Genomic DNA, 8,173 nt, shown 5'->3' on the forward strand with positions numbered 1-8,173 from the left:
TTATTGTACTACACACTTAGCTACTGCCAAGATTCCTGCAATTATCTCTCCAATTACTCTACCTATTATTGCCCCAGTCTCCCCAAATTCTGAACCAACTTCTGCTCCTGCTCCGGTGCCAGTCACAACATTCCCTTTTATCTTGGCACCATTTGCTTTCCTGAACTCATTTGACTTCTCTGCTTCCTTCCGAATCTCAGCACGTATTTTCTCACTTATTTCCTCGCTTATTTCCTCGCTTATTTCCTTCCTTATTTCCTTGTGTTTCTTCCTCTCTTCTTCTTGTAACTCCCTCAAACGACGTTCCTTCTCTTTCTTGATGGCCTCCTCTGCTATCTTGAACATCTCATTGGTGTAACTACCTTCCTCCATTCTCTTGTATCATCTTCTCAATTTTATCCAAAAATGTATCTACTTGTTTCTCGTCTTTGATTTTATTGTTGAAGACGTGATAGCGGTTGTGGCACGTCTGGATGAACTCTGATAAATCTTTATTTGCCTTTATGAAAGACTCAATACTATCATCCTCTAGATCATCACCGCGTGTGAACAAAACAATGGTGTAGTTTGCTGCCTGTCTCTCCGAAGACTTTCTGGATAATTTAACAGTATTTTTCTCTTCTTTTGGTGAACCTTCCAAGCTGTACACAGATCACAAATGCATGTGGACCAGGCAAAGACATAGAAATGCACTTTGTGATTTCGTCCACAATTTCTTCTTGGCTAACGCTTGTGTCGTAAAGCCCTGGAGTATCAACTACAGTAATTTGTCATTCACCAATGGTTTCTTCATCTTTACGGCATTCGGCTGTGACAGAGGAGGAACACAGCTCCGACACAAACGCCTTTCGTCCAAGGATGGTGTTCCCAACAGCGCTCTTCCCCACTCCAGTTTTTCCCACCAGAACAAGTCTTCGGCCTGTCGGAATAAAAAAAAAAAAAAAAAAAACAAATGATAATTCTGACTGACCCAACAGAATGTGATACAGCATACAGTTTTACATTTTCAAGTCATTTCTCAATAGATCTGAATAGCAATTTAAAAATGTAGCTCCTGTTAATTCTCTAGTAAATGTATTAGTCCAGGCAATGTTGGGCAGCTAAAAGTTCACAGTGTTTACAATGTTCTGATGCCAGTTTATTCTATTAACTTGACTGACATATTTATATGTGATTGTGGACATACATTGTTTAACAGTCATTCACACACTGATGATATGTGCTGTCTATCATTACTCTGTTACAATCATTTCCATTAGTAATATTATTTAAATGTTATTATAAACTAGACAGAAAGATAGAAGAAAAAACATTAAAGCTCCATAAAACTATTCAAGTGTCCTCCTTCACTCTCTGACTGGAGCATTGTTTTGGATGAAGTGTCCCATCATACACTGCACATAGTCCTCCTGTTATATTTATAGAACAAACAATGATTGACTGATTCAACAAAGCAGTCTGTAATAGTCCAATGAGGTTCATTTGGTCTTCTGATATTTTATGTTATTAGGCTTTTTTTTTTTTTTCAGACCAAAAGTAAAGCAGTCTGTACAAGGACATCTATGGAGATATCTTAGTTAGGCCCGAGTGCCAGAGGCTGGCAGAGGGCCTATTAGTATCGCAAAGTGATGCTCCTAGTGGCCGGAAAATGAAATGACGTGACTCGCCCATAGTGACCAGGGACCCTCGCCATGACGTAGCAATGCGCCAGAGGTTTCCAAAAATGTATAGTTTGGCAGCCAAAAAAAAAGTGGAAAATTGTTCTCGTACCAGAATGTTCTTCTTCTTTCTTTCTTATTATTTTTCTCCTAGCCAACTCACCCATTTTTCACCCACTGAACAATGACAAAAAGCCCTGAAGTTTTGCCATCTAGTAAAACTCGTGCTTTTCTAAGTTTTGGCAATTTCCATTTTTCAAATATAAATAAAATGGCTCGTCAGCGCCCCCAAACAACTCAAAAATGCATTAGGGAATACGAAACACAGTAAAAAAAAAATTGCATGTACAATCATGAAATTTAACACAGAAGTCGATCATGTCAAGACAAGGAAAAAATATTATTACGCCAACACCGTGCGCTCCACTAGGGGGCAGCAATATTGGCTTAAAGTTTGCTAAGTTTTTACAAACTCCTCCGAGGGCGTTCACCCGAACAAGCTCAAATTTGGTCCACATTATCTCAAGAGGTGGAACATCAAAAAATTTTTCACACACGTCTTACGGTCTCTGAGCAGTGAAACAACAAAAAATTCACACAATTTTGGAGATTTACAAATTGCTCCCATTTGCTCAAACAAACTCCGATTTCAATGAAATTTGAAACAGTTGTTAAACTCTCTGCCCTGAAGCTACTACTTCATGTGAAAATTATTTGTTCCCAGATAGTTGTTCAAAAACTTTCAGAAATTTTGCACAAAATTCCATCCTGAGCATCCTGATCCAAAAGTCAATGACAACCATGTCATATTTTTTTATGGCGATGCCATAGCGATGGTATAAACTCTCCATGTTATTCCATTGGTAAAATCTACAAATTCTGGCACAAACTTTGGCCGATTTCACTCAAATTTTAATCGTGGGTTCACACCCCGATCCTGAACACACTGATGTAAGAAAATAGAAACATGGGTGCAATAGTGCCCCCTAGAAAATTTGAACAGAACAGTAACATTTTACTTGTCATAGATACACAAAATTTGGTATTCACATTTGTGACATGGTCTCGATTAAAAAACTCAATGATGCCCAAACCCTATTTACATTGTGCTGCCATAGCAACAAGCAAAAATTCTGTTCTGCCAAAGGAACGTCCTTACACAAACTTTGGCATAGCCAAACCAAATTTGGTAGCCAGATGCATAATGGCAATAGGAACAAAAATGTATATTGTGATCACGCCCCTTTACAAACAGAAAGTCCGCCATCTTAGATTTTTTTGTTGTTGTTTTTTTGTTGTTTTTTTTTTTTTTTGCAAAATTTTGAAAATTGCAGGGTTAGATTACAACTTATAGGGCTACGGTTGGGGCTATGGTTAGGATTACAATTAGGGTAAGGTTTAAGATTAGGTTATTTTTTTGACGGGCACAGCGCTTGCAGGGCGCCTGTTTGCGGGGTATGGCGTTTGTGAAGTGCGGCGTTTGCAGGGCACGCCGTTTGGGGAGCGCGGTGTTTGCGGGGCGCGCTGTAGGCTCCAGCGAGGACCGATCATTGCCGCTTGCAGCTATATTTTTACATTATAATTGACAGAAGTGTTTAAAGGGCTCATATTCTGATCTATGATATAGTGTTGCTTCCTCATCAAAAACATACCTGTTTCATCCACACATATTTTGCATATTTAGCCATTTAGAACTCTAGAGAACTCTCTGTTCCAACTTATGGTGATACAGGGAGTGTTCCACTGTGTTTTTAAAGTCCTTCACTGGAATAATTTCAAACCTCTGACTTGATAACATTTAAAATATTGCATATTCAGTCAGTAGCTGAGCTCTGATCATTATATTATATATATTTGATTATTTGTCATGGACTATATGCATTTATATATATATATATATGAATATTTACATTATATGCATGAACATTCCTCTAAAGGTATCAGAATTACTCTGAATTGCTAAGTGTTAAAAAGTCACCTTAAAAACCAAACTAAATCAATAAGTGTGATATGTCTCAGTGCAACTGAAGGCTAGTTTTATTGCATTTGTGAGTAGATGTTGCATGTTTTGATTTGCTGTTTTTATCTTCTTCTTCTAATAGTTTCCCACAGGCTACACGCTACAGTGCGCAGTGTTGCCCTCCACCGTCATGAAATGATATTAAATTCTCAGATAAAGGCTGGAGCGGTGGGTAAAGTTTAACAGAGCTACATCCATTAGACTATTATCAGAGGAAAGAACATTCGATCTTGTCCTAGTGTCATGTTCGCTCCAGCCTGTTTTGCCTCTTCCAGCTCTTTTAAAGAGAATGTAGCAGTGCGTGCCTGCTGCCTTCTGCCACCAGGTTCCACCTGGGCTTATAAAATGGTTCTCCCTGTAACGTCTCGTTCTCTGACCTCGGCGCACTTCCGAGATAGGGCCCCCGCCCTGTAACACACAGGTAAATAACCTCTGTTCTCTAATTACAGTTTCCAAGTCCATAATTTAATATATGGCTTTATTATTGTGCCACCAGCTCCTGTGTGTATTTGCTGTTGATCGCTGGTTTTGTTGTGCTTCGTGGTACGTCGGTTGGTCACTATTAGGTGTATGGGGCTACTAACAAGTGAAGCATAAAATATCATGTTCATTTTTAGGGTCTAGGGTGGTCTTCAGCACGTCATCTGGTGGAGCAGTGGCCCTGTGAACGAGCTGCTTCTTTGCTTTTACTATGTTTTATATTTTAAGGACAAAGTCATCGTACAGCTGCGTTGTTGGCTTTATGTTAACTACGATTATGTTGGGGTTTCTCCTACTCCCATCTACCCCTCTGCTACAAAAAGAACAAGTTATATGAGCTACTGGTAGCCACCCCTCCAGTCAACTTCGAGCTATTCTTACTCAGAGTATTATGTCTTAACCTTCAAATGTCCTGATCCAAGTGCTTTGAATTATGGACATTGTAAAAAAAAAAGCATTTAGACACGTCAGCTTTTCCTTTACTATTAACAGCCTCCTTTTGACCACCTGACAACACTGGAATTGTAGTGCTGACCCTTTTTCCAGCCATTCGGCATATTCTTTGGAGTATCTAGTCTTAAGGTGCCACAAAAGTTCAAACTTTTTTTCCTTTCAGCCTTAATAACTTTCCTTGCTAATGCTCTGCACTTCTTATATTCAATATTATTATCGGGAATAGGAAACTTCTGTGTGTATCTGTAAGCAGAGCTTCTTTTCTTTGCAGCCGCGTCACACTCCTTATTCCACCAGGGGACAATACTACGTTCACGTGGAGTTGTCCTAAGAGGGATAGAGTCAGAAGCAGCCCTCATAATAAATACCGTTAGAGACTCGCAATCCTCATCTACTGAACTATTACTATTAACATCTTCTAACCCTACTGCCGCACACTCACTGAACTTACCCCAGTCAACTAAGGAAATATTTAACCTAACACTTCTTTCTCCATTATCTTCAACCAGCGACCTCCCAAAATGACTGAGCACTGGGAAGTGGTCACTACCCAATGAGTCTGGTTCTGCCCTCCACTCACCTACCCGTGCCAAAAATGAGGATGCAAGTGTTAAGTCAAGGCGAGACTCCTTCCAAAATATTTGGTCTACCTGAGTTGGTGCACTTGCATTTAAAACAACTAGATTTGCAATATCTAAAGAATCTTCAGTTACACTGCCATTGCCACTGCTTTTCTAAACTCTCCCACAGTGGATTGTGAGCATTAAAATCTCCCACCTAAATCACTGTCATTCCTACTTTATTAAAAATATCTTCAAGTTCCGCTAAAACTAATGACTTACATGGATTATTGCAACTAACTAAATTAAACTTACCCTCATGAACACCAAACCCGATTAATCACACACTCAAGTGAACCATCCCACTTAATGGACTTGTACTGAATACCTGTTCTTATAAAAGTTGTGCATCCTCCACCACGTCTATCTAGTCTGTCTTTCTGGAGACACTCAAAACCTGGAACAATAAAATCAAGATTAGCCTTAAGACAGGTTTCTTGAAAACAAATGAGGTCTGGTTTTGGATCAGACTCCCTAATTGCTTTTTTCAACTCCTGCCCATTTGCAATTAAACTTCTTGCTTTCGGTTGCAAGAAGTAAACCATGAGGAAAAGGTTAAGTTAATTCAAAACTAGCCATTGGGTCTCATTTTTATCAAAATCATCAGCATCTCATCTAATTGACTACATGTAGAATCAGACTGACTCACTTGAACTGTCCTCATAAACTGCAACAGAGTCTGTGTGGAGAGGACTTTCTGGAGCCCAAGAATCCTTCTTTTCAGGAGCCCCATAAATAATATCAACAATAAAATCCAATGACTCCATCTGAATCACCAGTGTACTCTGATCTCCAGCTACAGCAGGAGGCAGCTGAGGCTCCACAGGGAAGCTCCCTGCTGTGACACCCGCAGCAGTGAATCCCTCCACTCTCTTCAGGGCTTCAGCATATGTCATTTTGTACTGCTCTTTTACTAACTGTACATTCTGGGCATTCACAAAAAAAATCTTGCACTTTCAAGAAGATGCTATATGAGCTCCACTGCAGTTACAGCACTTTGAGGCTGAAGCACCACACTCTGCGATATCATGATCTTCCCCACATTTGGCACATCTTCTAGAGCCTCTGCATGTTCCAGCCATGTGGCCAAATCTGACACTTGAAGCACCTTAATGGGGGCCTTACATAGCCCCTAACCTGGGAGCTCGTGAAGCAAGATTATTTTCTTTAAATGTGAGCAGAACTGATGCATTAATATTTCCACCCTCACGTGCTTTAAAACGCCTCACCTCTGCCACTTCTCCACCAACCACATTTTTTTTTTTTTAAATCTCCCTCTCGGACATGTCAGCCAAACCGCAACCAGATCTGGTGTTCTGGTTCTCCGTGTGATCATGTCAAGATGTGATTTGTTTACACTGGTGTTTACGTATTTGCGCCACCCTCAGGCCACATCAGGTATATGCACGCCAAGATGTTTTATCAATTGTTGCTGACGTACCAAATCATTTGCAGATTCAACAAGTAGTGGAGCTGTTAAGGACCTAAAAAGTGCCCAATTCTTCACTTTTATGGTACACGCATGAAACTTTGCCAGATTATTAACATCCCTGGGACCAATATTTCTGGATATGGAGCCAAGCCTAAGTCGACCTGGAGCTGAGTACTGCGCATGTTACAAAATGGCTGACATTGAAATGAGGCTGGGAGCTAAATTACTGCTTAAACCTCCTTTTTTTGGAAAAGAATGTTAAATTATCATATAGGTTATAAAGAAGATTATGTATTCTCAAGATACTAACTACTTTCAATGCTGTTTTTAAAGTGAAAGTAAACATTAAATCACAAAAAATTGCTACTAAACTAATGGTGTTTTTTAAAAGGTGCATTGTGTAACTTTTCTGGTTGCCATGGAGCTGTTATTACGTCATCTGGAATGTTCCACAGTATGGTAATAAACCTTTCTATCTTCATGGAGACTAAACCAGACCAAGTTACAGGTTAGATCTGTGGAGAGGCGACCCCACTCAGTCAGAATGTCTGTTTTTCTCTGTATTTATGAGCTATAAAACCACCTGTAATTGAATACATGTAAAGTAGAGCTGTTTAAAGTGATACTGTGGAACATTCCAGGCAGCCAGGCAGAGCAATGACATCTCCAGAGAAGTAAGCAAGTGACAGACCACGAATCAAAAAGTTACACCGTGCATCTTTGATAATATTATCTACTGTTTCTAGTGCTTTTTTGGGTAATTTTAGAGCAAATTAGGTAATTTTCAAAATAATCTGGTCAAAAATGTGTTAAAATGAGTGTGTGTGAACTCCAGTGGCCTCTGTGGTGTCAAGTACTATGTGACATCACACAGGACTGCCCTGATTACAGCCAGATGTTTTTGTTTACAAATCTCTGGCTATACCTGGCGATACCTGTTAGACCAATCACACTGTTCCTTATAACCCCTCACCTCGCCACTCTCTCTGTTCACTCTCTTCTTTACTCCTCCAGGTACCCCTCAGTTGATCACCTCTATTTGAAATGTACTTGTGGGCAGAGTTTAGGTGTTTAGTCCCACTTTAAGGCAAATGTAAAACTTCATGAACATAGTTTTGTGTAGTTTTGATTTTCTGTTTTCATTTCTTTCTCCTCCTCCTCTTTCTTTAGCCTATATTTTCAATGGTTATATTAGCTCTTCGGTCTTCCTTTTAGTTTCCTGGTTCAAATGGTGAAAAGACTACTGAAAATCTGAGTAAAAGTACAGTTACATAGCAAAACATCTACTCAATTACAAGTACTACTGCGGAGCTTGTACTTGAGAAAACGTATAAAGTACGCATATAAAAACTACATATAAATAAAACTACACAAGTGATATTATATAAGGTTTTGCATATAAAACCTGAAGCTGATTTAAGGTTCTTTAATGCAGTCTTGTTATGGATGTTATGCCTGCTTGTTACCATGGAGATTTCATTGCTTTACCTGAAATATTCAGCAGTATAGC

General features: G+C 39.4%; 1 pseudogene; it reads right to left on the reverse strand.

Annotated features, from left to right (window-relative positions):
• The window catches only part of LOC129409420 (GTPase IMAP family member 4-like), a 14,079-nt pseudogene continuing 5,906 nt past the window's right edge, over window positions 1-8,173 (reverse strand).

This window comes from Boleophthalmus pectinirostris, unplaced genomic scaffold (genome assembly GCF_026225935.1).
Source record: "Boleophthalmus pectinirostris isolate CB_2022bp ecotype Guang Dong unplaced genomic scaffold, ASM2622593v1 HiC_scaffold_10, whole genome shotgun sequence".
Taxonomy (NCBI): Eukaryota; Metazoa; Chordata; class Actinopteri; order Gobiiformes; family Gobiidae; genus Boleophthalmus; species Boleophthalmus pectinirostris.